Source organism: Cricetulus griseus, chromosome X (assembly GCF_003668045.3).
Source record: "Cricetulus griseus strain 17A/GY chromosome X, alternate assembly CriGri-PICRH-1.0, whole genome shotgun sequence".
In the NCBI taxonomy this organism is placed as follows: domain Eukaryota; kingdom Metazoa; phylum Chordata; class Mammalia; order Rodentia; family Cricetidae; genus Cricetulus; species Cricetulus griseus.
The window spans coordinates 30,664,565-30,681,515 of record NC_048604.1 but is presented as its reverse complement, the minus strand read 5'-3'; the positions used below and the strand labels follow the sequence as shown (position 1 = coordinate 30,681,515).

The 16,951-nt window shown below is 36.1% G+C and overlaps 1 protein-coding gene and 1 pseudogene across 3 annotated transcripts in view; both read left to right on the top strand.

Moving 5' to 3' along the window:
- Wdr44 (WD repeat domain 44) overlaps nucleotides 1-16,951 on the top strand; it is a 93,212-nt gene that overhangs the window by 13,511 nt on the left and 62,750 nt on the right. The gene's annotated exons all lie outside the window — the stretch shown is intronic.
- Nucleotides 1,747-12,212, top strand: LOC118239405 (annotated as a pseudogene).

Below are 16,951 nucleotides of genomic sequence, written 5' to 3'. Positions count from 1 at the left end.
ACCTGGCATATCTCAGATATATCAGAAATTACTTTAAACCATTAATTGATCTCAGTTTTATTCTAACCTACTTTGACACACTGACATTGTGATAATGCCACATGTCTCTCTGGGTATTAATGTGCATGTTTGTTGAGTGGTTGCAAATGTATACAGGAGCATAGTTTAGTTTGGAATTTTAAAGTAGGTGAAGAATAGTTGCTGATTTGTTTTCTGTTATTTTGTCAATAAATATATCATTAAGTTATTCTTTTAGGGATATGGCATAAAACTGTGTAACATAAATATTTTTGGAAAATCAGACTTTTTAGACAAGATATAGTTGTTTAATGATCCACTTTAAGCTTATAGTTTACCCTATAGTGAATAAATGTGGTTTTCACAGTTCCCTTTGATTTCATTAAATTTTATTAATAAACAGTCCCACAAAGCCTCCTTTCAAAAAATATTCAGGCATTGTGTCAAATTGCCTCACCATCTAATTCTATTAATATCATTGATAAAATCCTATTAGTTATATATACACTGGTTCCAGGATTTTGTAGCATTTAAAACTTTAAATGAAGGGAGAGGTGCTATATTAAATTATAATATCAAAAATAAAATTAAAGTAAAAAACTTTAAATTACCAAAGAATAATAAAACTAATGAATTACATCTTTACAATTCAGTTAATACTTAATATTTGATTATTTTAGCTATATTCTCAGATTTTTGTGAGTAATAATTATTTTCTACTTAGTTAAAACATGACATTTCTGGGCCTGGTGAGATTGCTTAACAGGTGACTGTTCAAGCATGAGGACCTGAGTTTGAATCCCCAGCACCCACGTAAAAATCCAGCCATGGCTATGCATGCTTATAATCCCAGCATTGGAGGACAGAGATGGGTATGTACAGAGAAATTACTGGTCAGCTAGCCTTGTTGAATAGTGAGCTTGTGGTTCAGTGAGAGTTCCTATCTCAAGGCAATAAGGAGGAAAGTGATAAAGACAGACACCGGATGTTGTGTTCTGGCCTCTGCACACTCAGGTCCATGTACCGCATGCCCATCCACACTGATCCACGCAGTGCTAAAAATGACTTCTCTTAAGAAAATAAGAGTGGATTATGATTGTATAGTACCTATTTTAGCACCATTCCTAGATTTTATAGATTTTCTTGATGTCCCCTTTAATACTAGTAAAGTTATAATAGTACCATGAGACCATATGGGTAAAGTCATGGTTTGTGTTTCAAAGGCAAAAGCAAGTCATTTTTTCTTAGATGTCATTTCTTTAGTTTTAGTACTTATTTTTAAGTTGGAGGTGCTTTTTGGATTCCTGGTTTCTATAAAACATTTTCTTATTAGCATAGGATCAAATAACATGTTCTATAAGACCATAACAAAGAATGATTATATTTATTTCAGTGCCAATATCCAATATTGCAAATCAAAAATTTAAAACTTACATAGACAAATATTTAAAAAGGAAAGCAAGACAGTATCGTGTTCTATAAATTTGAATGTTTTTAAAATTATTTTTTTATTTTTGAGATGATAATACCTGTATAATTTCATTTTTTTCCCTTTCCTCCCTTTAAGCTCTCCCATATACCCTCCTTCTTGTCTTTCAAATTAATATTCTCTTTTTTATTAGTTGTTGTCACCTGCATATATCTATTACACACACACACACACACACACACACACACACACACACACACACTCTCTCTCTCTCTCTCTCTCACATACTCACTCACTCCTGAATGTGACCTGCTCAGTCTGTATAATGTTACTTGTATGCATGTATTCAGGTTTTTTTTTCTATTCAACTTGTGATTGGTTGTTTTATTTATGCTTATTTATCTACTTAGTTCTAGCTTCTTCCTCTTTTTTTCCCTCCCTGGCCTCTTAAGCAGAAAATAAATCATCTTAGTTTTCAGAACACCAGAAGCTTTCCAAGTTCCTGTTTAGACTTTACATTTTAGTGTCAGTCTTTGTTTGCTATCAGATTTTACTGTTTCAGCTGCTTTCTGGGCTTTAGAAATCCAAACCCTTGAGCTAGCTTCTTACTATAATGCCTGACAAAGGCCTTATCTCTACTCATGTCCTGTTCACCTCAAGGAAATTAGGATCCCAGCACTTTCTTTGTAGAAGCAAGTTGGCTTTTCACTCTGCTTGTTTCGGTTGCTTGTTACACTGCTTTACCTCACCTTACTTTTATATTTTCTGTAATGGCAAAAGCAGAAGAGAATAAAGCGCAAAATTAAGCTACAAGGTGGTTCCTGTTAAACAGCCCTTTGTAGTCACCTTCCTATAAGAAATGTTTCCTGAGCAACCAGCTTTATTCCAGCCAGCTGACTCACCAGACACTTTCCTTCTGTGTCATTGCCCCTTTTACCTCTTCAGGACTCTGTCAGGGATTTTGCAACCTGACTAGCTACTTAAGAACTAACCATCCTTTTTGTTCAAGACTAAAATAGTCAGCTTTTTTTTTTTTTAAACCAAAAGAAAAGGCCTTGTTAGTCGACTTTTCAGTGTGTAGTTCTGTTGGGCTTTTGGTTTTTTAGGTTGTGATTGGTTTTCTTTTCATTTGATTTTTGCTTGTTGGTTTGTTGGTGGTGATATTGGTGGTATTATTGGTGATATTGATGGTATTGGTTGGTTGGTTGGTTGGTTTGCAATGCCGATATTTGAGTCCAAGACTTACCCTGGGCTGGGCAGGTGCTCTATCGCTAAGCTGTATTCCCAGCTTTTGGCTAGTTGTTTTAATATATTTTCATAAGCATAATGAGAAATGTAGAATTGGCAATGTTTAGAATGAGATAGCTCTTGGATTTTGTTTTTACTGTAGGAAGTGGCCTTTGCGTTTCTCGTTTTTTTTTTTTAATTGAAGATGAAACAGGTGGCAAATGTAGGATTAGTCTGTTTACTGATTCCCCTTTGTTTGCCAAAGACTTAGTGACTGTTTATTTTCAGATAAGCTTCAGGTAAGGGGAAGAAAAATAACAACCCGGCAAAGCAGACTATCTGTGGCTAAAGGGTCGAGAAACTAAAAATAAGATGGCTTATATAAACTTTTGGTCTTTGAAACTATAAACATTTAATGTTTGTTATAAAAAGTAGTTTTTAGCTCTTGCCCAAGATTTTAAGGACTGATAAGGCATGAACATTAAAAATCTGATCTTAACATTTGGAAAAGATGACCTGACAATAATTGTCTATAAGCAGCCATATATAACCCACACAGGCCACATGCAGCCCAGTATAGCTATGAATGTAACTCAACACAAAATTGTAAACTTACTTAGAACATTATGTGATTGTTTTGTGGCTATTTTTTTTGTAACTTGATTGTGTGGGTTTTGAGCTTGAACCTTGTACATGATAGTACTGTTACAATGTCACATAAAATAAATGTATGTATGTTCTCACAGCCCACTGGGAAATGGGTTGGAAACCCTTCCTTTGGCCAAAGACAGTTTTGCTTCCAGTGTGGCTTAGGGAAGCAAAAAATGTGGATACTCTTGACTCTAAAGAAACCCTGTCTCAAAAAAACTTTGAAACTCATATATTGTTAGGGATACAAACACGTGAATGTTTGATGAAACTTTTATTTGGGGGTGTGGTTCCAGACAGGGTTTCTCTGTGTCGTCCTGGTTGTCCTGGAACTCTGCAGACCAGGCTGGTCTCAAACTCAGAGATCCTCCTCTCTCTGCCTCCCAAGTGTTGGGATTAAAGGCATGTGCCCAGCATGATGAAACTATTTTTTAAAAACTAAAAATTAGGGAATTTTACCCAGTTTGACCTGTATTTGTTGCACCAGTTCTAAATGGTCTTAATAAAAACCCAGAGTCAGATGAAGAGGTAAATGCTGAAAGATCAGAGAGACAAAGGTGCAAGCTTTCTGGCTGTCTATACAGACCTTCAGACCTATATGGTTAGCTAGTGGCTAACTCCACCCTCTGATCTTCAGGCACATGTATTGAATAGGTAGACAAATAAGCATACAATAATGGTCCTGGCAGGGTTGCTACTCAAGTGTCCAGGTAAAATGGGGAGTCATGGAAGTTTTTTCTGTGTATTATATTGAAAAATTACATGCATATGTTGAATATCCCAATTTAAAATTGATGGAAACATAAATGTCTTAGATTTAGGAAATTTTAAGATTTATTTTCATTTTAGGAGATATTTTCATATATATAATAAGATATCTTTGGAATGGGAATTGACTGTAAACACAAGATTCATTTATGTGTCATATATGCCCTATGCAAATAGCTTGAAGGTAATTTAATAGAAAATTTCATGTGCCTGTAATTTGTACCCTTCACATGAAATTGGGTTTAGAACTTTCCATTTGTGGCATAATTGTTGACAATCAACCTTTTTGAGTTTTGGAACATTTTTGATTTTCAGATTCAGGTGCTCAGGTTTCATAATCTAATAGTCTTGTGCATATCAAATAAAGAACAATAGCTTAAATGTTTAAACATGGACTTCCATGAGAAAGTTAGCCTATATATAAGAGCAAACGTTGCATGTACTTTACAAACTAAATCCAAAAAGAAAAGTCGAGCCCTCTACTGATTTCCCAGAGATCCTATCAAGTAATGAATAAGTTTTAGTATGATTACTTAACTATTATAATATGTCTAAATTTAGCCCCTCTGTTTATAAAGATTTATTATTTGTTTTCATTATTTTGTCTCTACTGTCAAAGTTTCAGTTTGTGTTTTCACTTGGTAAAATTAATGGTGCAGATGTATTATGTTGTGTTAAAGGGGGGTTCTAGAGTATGTGGTTAGTTTAAGTAACCTAGGTAAAAGTATTAGGGTTCCTAGAACAAAGATCACACAGACCTCTTCTGTATCTTATTGATGTTTAAAATTAGATTTCAAACTACTCCCATATAAGAACTACAACCATGTGATACATAGTGATATTTTTGGTTAATACCTGTCTGCACACAGGACAGCAGTCCTGTAAGATATCATCCCTGATGGGATCATTGCCATTTTAGTTTTGTTTAATTGATGTTCACTTAACAAAACTGCATACCACACATTTCTTAGAGTGTGCCCGAATTGTTAATTGAGTCATGCCTGTGTTTGGACAGTCTATAATAACCATCAAGAAGGACTATACAGCTTAGTGGTAGATTGGTTGTTTAGCATGTGCAAGGCTCTGCCTTCAGCCTCCAACACCACAAGATATACACATGGATGGCTGTACACACAAAGTACCAGCTTCATGCATAAGGCTGAAGCATTTTGTTTATATTTAGTGTTTTAAAGTGCTATTATTTTCTTTAGCCTCCTATAAGTTCCCAGTGTAGAAATAGCTAAAAGGCTACTCCAATGAGCCTTTTAAACATCCTTTATCTCTTTACCTACACCTGAGTGCCCCTCTTTTTGTCCTTCCATGATAGCATGTGTGTCTTTGGGTACAGTTATCATATATTAAAATTGTCTCTTCATAGGTTTGCCTCACCTATTATATTATGACCTCTCTGTGGGCAAAGGCTGGGTCTTTCTTATCTTTGTTTTCTCCCTGTTGCCTAGCAATGCCTGACCTGGGGTAGACAATCAACAAAGGTTTGTTGATTAAACGAAGGAACCCAAGAACCCAGCTTATCTAACTCGTTAATTTTTTTTTAATTTTTATTTTTTGGTTTTTTGAGACAATGTTTCTCTGTGGCTTTGGAAGCTGTCCTGGAACTAGCTCTTGTAGACCAGGCTGGTCTCAAACTCACAGAGATCCACCTGCTTCTGCTTCCTGAGTGCAGTGTGAAACTTGGGTTTAAATTTCGTGAGATTGTGACTTTAAGAAGTAGAAACAGGAAACCACAGGGGTCATCTGTCCCAACTTTCTGTAATGTCCTTGTTAATGTTATTACGAAATTTCTGTCTGAATACTTATCACAGAAAAGGTTCTAAACTCCAGTTGTTAATTAAACTTATTAAGTTGAGAAAAAAAGACTATTCCACCTGGGTATTTCTGCTCTTAGTCCTTGTTCTGATGTACAGTACTTAAAACATTTGAAGGCAGGTTAGCAGGTTTTTTGTTTGTTCGGTTTTGTTGTTGTTGTTTTCAGTTGATCATCCTTATTTCTTTATAACTTTCACATGGGTTTCAGAACATTCGCCAAACTGGTTTCTCCTCTTTTACTTTATCAATGTTCTTTTCTAAATGTTATTTCTCAGATAGTGCACAATAGTTCCAATATGCTCTTATCAGTAATAATATGCATACAACGTCCCCCTTACCTATGTTCTGGTAAATCAACCTTGGATGGCAACCATGTCACAATTTTGCCTGATAACGTGTAAGGCTTCACTTGGCATCTTATTAAACCATAAATCACTTACCATGCACTTTGTATTTATTCCTGTTACATTCCATCCTGCTAAGATTTGAACTATTGTTCTAGTCCATTTGAATATTTTTGAATCCTTCTAGTCAGATTGTTACCTATCTGCCCAACTTTGTCTGATCTGGAAATTTATAATATATGATCAATGTATTTATCTAAATTATTAAGAATTTGAAGTAGATAAGAAATGGGTGTTTGTGGTGGTTTGGATGAGAGATGTTCTCCAGAGTTTCAGGCATTTAAATATTTAGTCCCCAGTTGGAAACGTTTAGGGCGGTTTAGGTGGTACAATCCTGCTAGAGGAAATACATCACTGGAGACAGGCTTTGAAATCAAAGCAGTTCTCTCTGTCTGCTTCATACTTGAGGTTTAAGATGTAAACCATCAGCTTCCTGCTCCTGCTGATGCCTGTTGCTTGCTGCCATGCTTTCCTGCCATGATGGCCTCTTATCCCTCTGGAACTATAAACCCAGATTTGTCCTTTCTATAAATTGTCTTGATTATGTTGCTTATCTTAACAATAGAAACCAAACTAGAACAGTGCTTTAATCTAGATTTTTTGTGTACAGTATTCCTTTGATATTCTGGGCCAGTAACCATATCTAAAAGGAAAACCAGGATAATCTTGCATGGTTGGTTTCAGTGAATGCTTGCTGACTCTTAATTGGCACACCTTTTCCTTGCCCAGGGCTCTTAAACAGTTTAATAGTGTGTGTCAGAAATTTGTTTAGGATTGATATGTAGTGAATATATCTATAATTTGTGGTATCTGCCTGCTTTCTATTGTTGACTATTAGAGTGTTTTCTCTATGGTGATCTCTTCTATTCTCCTTGGTTTTCCTGAGGTTTTTTTTTTTTCAAATAGGGAATGAGCTGTGTAAATTCTCCCATAGACTAAGAGATAATGTATATGGTACAGTAAAGCTGAACTTTAGAACAGCCTGTGACTTTATTCTTGAATGCTGTCAGTTCCAGTTTCCTCATTCTATGATTTGTTTGTCTTCTGTGACTGTTAATGATGTTAACTGAAGAAACAACCCACATGTGAGCAAACCTGAATTCTCTTTTTGTTGTTCTTGCTAAGAGTGTAAATTAGAGAAAACCAGCTCCTCATTGTTTTTGAAACTTTTGCACACTTTGCGCACCAAACTTCTGACACTTTCTTCAGCTTTTTTTTCTTTTCAGCTTTCCTCAGATACGTACCCATTCCATCCTTCCAGGCTGTCTGGAATGTTTTTCTTTAAAGTAGTTCTCATAATGTGCTTTCAACCTCCATTCAAGGATTCACTCAGGTCTTCTTCCCGGGATGTCTGCAGACCTCACAAAGCAAAGGCTCCTGCAGTTGCAACACCCAAGCCTGTCTCTGTCAGTAGAAGAACAATTAAGGACAATAAAGCTGATTGGCATAATTTAATCCTGAAGCAGGAAAGCCTCAGTGATTCAGGTTTACTACTGCGAGTAACATTGCCAAGCTGAAAATCAGCTTGTTCAGTAAAGACGAAATTGGATTAGATCACAGCAGCCTAGCTTCCAACAAAAAAGAAGAAAACACATATCCAGAACATGATAAGGAACTCCAGATGCTATGTGAGGAACTGTAGGCTACCTTGGATGCTTTAATAAAAAGACATGAAAGTAGAAAAGCTGTCTACCAAGAGATTTTTTGAAATAGGAAATTACCATTATGGAAAGGATACTAAAGGAACACCACTGTTTCACATGTGGCCAGCAACCTATTTTATGAAATCTCCTGCCAGCTGTCTGGCATATACAGAAAGGAAATCCTTCTCATCACACCATTAGTGTGGAGCTGGCTCCTCACCAGACTATGACCTCATCCTGAGATGCCTGTCCTTGTAGCTACACCTACAGGGAAAGGGACAGCAAGCTACAGCTAGAGAGCATGCTGCTGGAAACATGACCAGGCCCTGTGACTCCCCAGATATGGCTGAGGCTAGACCACTAGTTGGACAGTCCCCTAGATGGAATCTGGCATTGTGTGCCTTAACCAGGCACTTTTCCGGTATGACCACAGCCCTCTTTGGATCCTGGGATCACTGTACTGGTTCTTGCAGCCTCTTTAGGTTCCCATTGTACCTCACACCCACCAGAACATTTAGTGAAATTAATGAATTCCCTAGGGAAATGATCTTTCTTGTATTGTCATGATGATGCAATCAACAAAATTCAAACCATGTGAATTTCTACAAGATGATCAACACAGTTTCTTCAGCACATGAATCATAATAAATAAACATTAAAAGGAGGACCTACTGATTGGTTTAAAGAGACATCTCAACTGATGACTCAGTGGGTAAAAGATAATGCCATCAACCTAACTTCAGTCTCCAAGTGGAAGGAGAAAACCAACTCCTGCAAATTGTCTTCTCACCTCCACACAGGCACTATGGTGTACAAGCACACATCACAGCTCCACTGAATACATTATCAAAAAGATTGAAGCAACCTAAGAAATATGGATGTGAGTAATTAGGTATAGCTTTATCATATTACTCTACAAGTTTTGAATATATTCTAAACATTCATAATGAAAACTTGGACATTCACCCCCAGATATTTTTATTGTCATATAGACAGTTATTTGCAGGTTTAGGTCTAAAATTCTCTCTGACTATAACTTATATATTCTTCTATTGCATGGCTAAAATTACAGTCTTTTTACTTGTAAATTGATATCATATTGATTTTAGTTTCTGGGACCCAGTCTTGGTCTTTGCCTAAGAAGTTGAATCAAAGCTTTAATAAATAAATGGTTCAAGTTTCAACTAGCAGGTTGCCTACCCATGTGAAACCATAAAGGGTCATATGAACTATTAAAGTAAATTAGGAGACTAGGTAATATTTGTTGGAAACAGCAAAGAAACTATTCACACCATCCCTAGTTCTAACTAGGTTTGGGTTGATTTGTGATGGGAATTGAACCTAGGACCTCACACATGCTCAGTATGTACTCATTAACATAATATCTCAAGCCTTTTGACCTTAGCATAAGTTCTAGGATGGCAGGGACAGTTTCTGTTTTGTTTCCTACTTTATACTCAGTGCTTAGCAGGCACCATGCTATTTGATAACACAATAGATAGATGTTAAATGATTTAATTTAACCTTTTTGTGTAGGAAGAGACCCTGGATACCTATACCACTGACCACACTGGGCGTGGTCACAGGTATGGAGAGGGGTAGGATAAAGAGAGAGGTACTCCATCTCTCTTAAGGTCTTGGAAGTATCTGGGACCCAATTTCTCGGAGTGCCAAATCTGGTTACTGGCTCCTTGTGTGAATATATCTTCTTAATAAATTACCAGTTAATAACCTATCCTGGGTTTGATCTTGTTCCTTATTAGCTGGTACAAGGGGTGGGGTAGGCATAGCAACCTTAGGAAGATCTTCCTGACGTTTAATTGGTGTGGGTGATTTTAACCCTCTTTGATGGCCTGTCATATGCATTTGAAATTATCAGATTCAGAGGTATCAGATAGAGGGTCGTCTAAGGCCTGTAATCTGTTCACCATTGTTTCCCTGAGCATTTGTACTTCCTGGATCATAAGTGGTATGCTAAATTGTAAAGTTTTTATTAGTTCTTTGAGAGTTTTGTATATAATTTGATCATGTTCATCCCCCATCTCTTCCCAGATCCACATCCCCTTTCCTGTGCACTCACCTGTTTGTCTGGTTTTTAAAAACCCATTAGGACTGATTTCTTCTGATACTCGAAAACTCTTATATGTGTGGTGTTTTCACCGGAGTGTGCTTGACTTACAAGGGCTGTGCTCTTAGAGAAAATGGTTTCTCTGTTACAGCAGCAGCTAACAGTTGTCAATAGTTCCATGGCTGGGGACGGGAGTTGGTGTCAAATTCTCTTCTGCATGCTGGGATTTGGTATGGCTTGAGCTTGGACAGATCTTATTGTATGTGTTGCCACAACCACTGTGAGTTCCTGTGTGCAGCTTGCCCCACTGTGTTCAGAAGGCTCGTTTCCTGTAGTCACCTATCACCTCTGGCTCTTATACTCTTCCTGACCTGTTGTGCACAATGATTCCTGAGCCTTGGTAGGAGGTGTGCAATATATATTCCATTTTGGGCTCTTATATTTTCAGCACCTTGGTTAGTAATGTGTTCTTTGTGCTAATCACCATCTACTGCAAATAGAAGCTACTCAGAGGAGGGTTGAGAGATTTATTGATCTGTGAGTATAATGATAAGTCATTAGGAATCAGAATAGTACTATACCAGTTTAGCAGAATTATGGTCATAGGTTCTCCTCTGGGGCCTATGACCTGTCTAGATAGATAGAGGTTCTGGTCTGATAATGGATGCCAAATATGGTTTTCACTTTGTGAAACAGGACTTAAAAATCTAATCAGAAAGTATCTGGTTATTCCCATGGTATTTGTGCACAGCTGAGTAAGATTGATAACCACTTTTCTCTTCTGGAAGCATGCACAGTACCTTCAGTATTGTGAAAGCTGGCCAGTAGAGGTGAAACTTCCAGGTCAGTGCCAGCTCAGTATCTTTAGCAATACAGTCTTACCGTCCAGTTCTGGAGGGTAACCAAGAGCAAAGGCAATAGCCTGTAATGTTTGAGGGTCTATGGGGCCTCTCTAGACAACAGTTCCAAAAGAATTAACCCGTTCATGGCACTGGGCTATTTATTTGTTAGCCTTTGTGTCCAGTACTGGCATTGCTACGTTGTTATAGTATAGGTCCATTTTAACTCCATGTGTTATGTATATATGTGTGTTAGGAAGTTTCTGTAGTAGTAATTTTCCATAGGACTTTAAAAAAGTGTTTTTGTGTTATTTTCCTTTCACATACTTCCTCTCTTTTCCTGTCTTCTGCTCTCCCACCCCAGTGCAACCTTTCCTGTTCCATTATCACATTTTAACTTTTTCTACCAGTGCAGTCTATCTCCCCTCATATGAAAACCCCTTCCTATGATTCCTTACTAATCTCCTAACCTCTATGATCATTCTAATTGAAACACAAATATCTGATGGTTCAAGTCTAGCATCCACAAATGAGAGAAAACGTGATATTTATCTTTCTGGAACTGGGTTACCTCTCTCAGAACAATTGTTTCCAGTTCCATTCATTTACATGTAAATGTCATAATTTCATATTTCTTTATAGCTGAATAATATTCCATTGTGTAAATATGCCATATTTTCATTATCCATCAATCTTATGGACATCTAGGCTGTTTCCATTTCCTGTCTATTTTGAGTAGAGCAGCAGTGAATGTGAACGACCTGGTATCTCTAGAGTAGGCAATGGAGTCTTTTGGGTATATACCCAGGAGTGGTATAGTTGGATCGTGTGACAAGTCTATTTTTAGTTTTCTGAGGAACTTCCACGCTGATTTCCATAGTTGCTGCTCCAGTTTGTACTACCACCAGCAATGAATAAGTGTTTCCCATTCCCCACTAACTATGATAGCAAAACAAAGAACAGTTGTTACATCTAAACCTCTGAAACAATAACCTGATTGATTCTCTTTTATTATATTCTTGAGAGTATGCTAGAGATCTCAGTCTTTGTGCACACTAGGCAAGTATAATATTTGGGGAGTAATTTATTGTTATTAAAAGAGGTAAATACTGCTCTCAACACACAAAAGAGTCAGGTTTAGCAAGTTCCAAGTCCATCTTTAAGAGAATCAATAAAATGTTGCTTTGCTTACATATTTGTACCTTTTACTGCAGTTGTGTTTGGTTTTATAACCTGTACAGTCTTTGAACATCTTCTAGGTTTGTTACAGATATTGTCATCAAATTTAAATCCCAAGGATTAGACATCTATGCTTGGATGTTGTGAACTTATTATATATATTTTGCTTCATACACTTGAAGGTTATCAGTAAATTTGATTAGAAATTATAAAAGAAAAATAAATTTCCCCAATATTCTACAAAACGAAAGAGCAAGTGTTTAAATTGTGTCATTTTTGTTGGATTTTTGAGACAGGGTTTCTCTGTGTAACAGCCCTAGCTGTCTTGGAACTAGCTCTTGTAGACCAGGCTGGCCTCAAACTCAGAGAGATCTACCTGCCTCTACCTGCCGAGTCTTGGGATTAAAGGCATGCGCCACCACATCAAACTGTGTAATTTTTAAAAATGGCTATAATGCAGGTAGTAAAATACATTCAGACTGTACCCACCAATGTGCTGCCTGCAAAAAGAAAATTCATGATCAAAATACTAAATAGATAAGCTAGAGAAAATATCTGTAATGCATAATTTTAATATTCAAGCATAATTTTGTTATTTATAACTGTATATAGTATAAACTGTAGTATGCAAAAATAAGTTTTTCATAGACAAATTTACAGCCAGTATAGAGGTACATGAGAGGCTGAGGAAGAAGTATTGCTTGAGCTCCAGACTTTGCAGAGAATGTTGGCAATACACTGAGAGTCTAGCTCAGAAATACAAAAGCAAGTTCTAATGAATAAAAATATTCTATATATGTTGACAGCTGTTGAGTTACTAATTTGAAAGTTACCTTTAGATTCAAATCCTACGTGAAAGCAACACTACTTTTTCCTATTTTTACACGAAAGCCATGTTTTTTTCTTTTTAATAAACCCCAATATTTGTTTCAAGTACTTTCATTTTGAAGATGTTTCAGAAATTGCTTTTTTTCATATTTATAGCTAAGTCACATTAATAGACATTGTTTTCAATATGCTGAAAAATCAAAGTTTTACTGTGTGCATTGATTCAGTCAGTAACTTTTTATATTTGACTATAAAAGCACAAATAGCAACAACAGAGATATACAAATAAGTTTACATTAAACTTAGAAACTAATGAACAGGAAAAGAAACAGTTAACAGAGGAGAAAAAGTATAGACTGTGAAAAAATAGCTGCAAATCTTATATTTTATAAGGCATTAATATCTATAATATATCAGAAACTCAAACAGCGCAGAAGCAAGTAAACAATAACCCAGTTAAAAGATGGGCAGGAGCCAGGAGCCAGGCTTGGTTGTTAAGAACACTGGTTGCTCTTCCAGAGGACCCTGGTTCAATCCCAGCATCCATATGATGGCTCATAATCATCTGTAACATCAGTTCCAGAGGATCTGACACCTTCTTCTGGACTCCGAGGGTACCAGGCACACACTTGGTATACAGACATATGTATAGGCAAAACACCCATACATATGAAATGATAAAACAATTGTTTTAAACGGACAAAGAGACATGTTTCTAATTCTAGCACTCGGGAGGTGGAGGACCAGCAGTTCTAGTTCATCCTCAGCTACCAGTGAGTTTGAGGTAGCCTATCCTACCTACAATCCTGTCTCTACACCCAAAATAAACAAACACCTGAAAAGGCAGTTTTGAAAAGGAGAAAAGGGGATAGTCAATAAGTATATGAACTGCTCAGCATCATTAATCATAAAGGTAATGCAAAAATCATGAGATACCTGTTAGGACTGTTGTCAAAAAATAATGTAAGTGATAAGAATTTGGTACATTGTACATTATTGGTATGGATATAAAATTAGTATAGCCATTGCAAAAGCTAGTATACAGGTTCCTCAACTACAAATAGAACTGATATATGAACTAGTAATTCTACTTGTGGATAGATAGCCAAAGAACATGTAATCAGTAGTCCAAGGAATATTTGAATTTCTGTGTTTACTCTGCTGTGATTTACAACAAAGATACAAAAGCAAGATGAATGTTTATCAGAGGCTGAGTATATAGAGAAAAAATGTTATATGTGCACAATAGAATATTATTCTGCCATAAAAGAACATTCTGTGATTTATAGCAACATGCTCAACCTAAAAGATATTATGTTAAGTAAAACAAGCCAGGCACAAAAAGTCGAAGGCTTTATGATCTCACTTATCTGTGCAATCTTAAAATGAAGTTGTGCCTGTAGAAATACAAAGTAGAGGTTATTGGGTGCTGGAGAGGAGGAACAGTATAAGAAGGCTTTCTTGAAAAGGTTTAGAAGGATAAAGTTTAAGATCTATGGTATAACATGATAATTGCAAATAGTATTTATTTAAAAATTGCTGTGTTCGGTTGGGGATGTAGCTTAGTTGGTAGAGTACTTTTAAAGCATGCAAAGGCCCTGGGTTTCGTCCCTAGCACCATATAAACTAAATGTTATGGTACATGCCTTTAATCCCAGCAATTAGGAGATAGAGGCAGGAGGAACATAAGACATTCAAGGTCATCCTCAGCTATGTAGTGACTTAAGGCCAGTCTGAGTTAAATGTTACCCTGTCTCCAAATAAAATTGCTATGAGTGTAAATTTCAAATGCTTTTTAGAAACAAATGATGAATATGTAAACTGAGAGGGTAATTATCTTGATTTTATCATATATATATGATATATATATATTATATATATCTCAAATCGTTTAATTTTCCCCAATAATTAGGAACATTATTTGTCAATTTCTTTTTTTTAGACAGTCTCATGGAGAGTTGGTCAAACAAGACCACTTCCTTTGCCCCAAATCTCTTTGAAATGTTTGTAGATGTGTCATACTGTCTTTGCTTGTACTATTATAATATAAAACTGTGTTTGTCACATAAAGAACATGCTTCACACATGAACAGACACCAATTCTGCCTATACCAACATATTGTTTTCTTTTAATAATATGTTCATAGGATGATATTGAACTCCTAATCTGGCCTGGCTGGTTAACCTGTTGAAATTATTGTAAAGATAAGTTTTGTTTGATAATTAACTATTTTTATTATGATAACTTTCTGGGTTATGATAAATTATAAAAATAAATTTTGGGCTTTTGTAATATTAAAAAACTTCATAAAATCACAGAAACTCTACAGATCCTTGCTTAAGATCTTGCAGCTAGTTGATGGTAGAAGAAAGACGATAACATATTTTTGACATCTGGTCCTCTATTTTTTCCCTTCCATCCCTAAGCCTGACCTCAGTAGTTGTTTTTATAGGTATTTGCCCGCTCTGAAATAGTATTTTGTCTTCACTTTGAAATCAGAGACTGAGATATGTAGAAGGGCTAAGTGGTCCCAGGATACTGTAGCATACTTATCTGGCAGCTATTTCTTCACTAATGACAATTCTCAAATAGAGCTGAACATAGAAACAAGCATTTAAAAAACTTGTACAATTGAAAAAGTCCCACAAAGTGCAAAATAAAATCACAAAGTCTCTTTGGCAGTGTCCCTGAATCCCTATTCTTCTTTGACCTTGCTATTACAGTTTTTAAAAGCTGGCTTCTCTGTTCAGCACAGATAAGAAGCAAAATTAGAAGGGCAAGAATGCTTTTAAGCATAGGAACATGGCCAGCTGTAAGAAGTGACCACTTAAGGTGAGGAAGAAACAAAACTGCAAAACACAGATACTCTAAGCTAGAATTTTTGGCATGAAAACAAATAAATTTCCTGTATTTTATCACATCCAGGAGGGCATTATTATATTACAATATTAGTTTTAGCACACTTAATTAAGGGAGAATTGCATATCTTTTATTTAAAGAAATATTTCTAAGTGACAGATACTGAAACTGCAAGTCTTATATATTTATATACAAGGTGCTTTTGAGAGTGTCTGTTCAAAAAGCCATTAAAAGACAATGGTTAGGAAAATGCAGTAGCTGGTGTTATGCATGAGCAACAAAGTGAAGGCAATTAATGCTGTTTCTTGAGTTGGACTAAACTTGTTAAGGCTTTGAATTCTGACTGGCCCTTAACGGCTATAGTAAATGTCTAATTGACATGCCATAGCCTAGGAATGAAATAAAGATTCACATGTAAAATTTGCAAAGAAATGAAACTTTTGAATCTTCAACTTTTGCAGTGTTTTAAGACCTTGCAATATTGCAAAATGGTTGAGAGCCCGGAGTCAGGCTGCCTAAGGTAACATTCCATCCCCTGCGTTTTAAAGATAGAATTTAAATGATTGTGTCTGGTCCAAGTTAGTCTTTTGTTCTGTGAAAATAACATAATTAGTAGGAGAGTTTTAAGGACTTAAAAATGTTCAAGCATGTTAGCATTGTTTTGGCACATATGTGAGTTACAGGTAGTTTCGAGCCAGTGGATGCTTAGAACAAAAGTCAGTCTTCTACAAGAGCAGCAAGCACCCTTAACCATTGAGCAATCTCTGCAGTCCCATGTTTGCTGCTTCTTATGCTGGAATGAATTGTTGTTTTCTCATTTTGGCACATGACAAAGGTCACTTACAAGTTAGTTTTGTTTTTTACTTTTCATTAGGCACTGAATTTCTATAAATAGATCAAAAATATATAACAAAATAATTCTAGCCTTACATACTACCTTGATTTTAAAAAAAAAAACAGTTTCAAGCTTAATATATAAGAAACCATGGCAGTTTGAAATATTTTGCTACCCACCAAACTCTTAACAACTTTATACTTAAAATGTGCTTCAAACACCACAAGTATTTTTGGTTACCAGGTTTTTGTTAATAATATCACCTGTTGGTAAGATTTCGTTTGAATCGCCAGCTCAGTATACGCTGGCTTTTTTTCACTCTTTTTAAATGACATGGAGCTTTATAGGCTGTAGAGTTCCCTTTTGTGCCCAGAAATT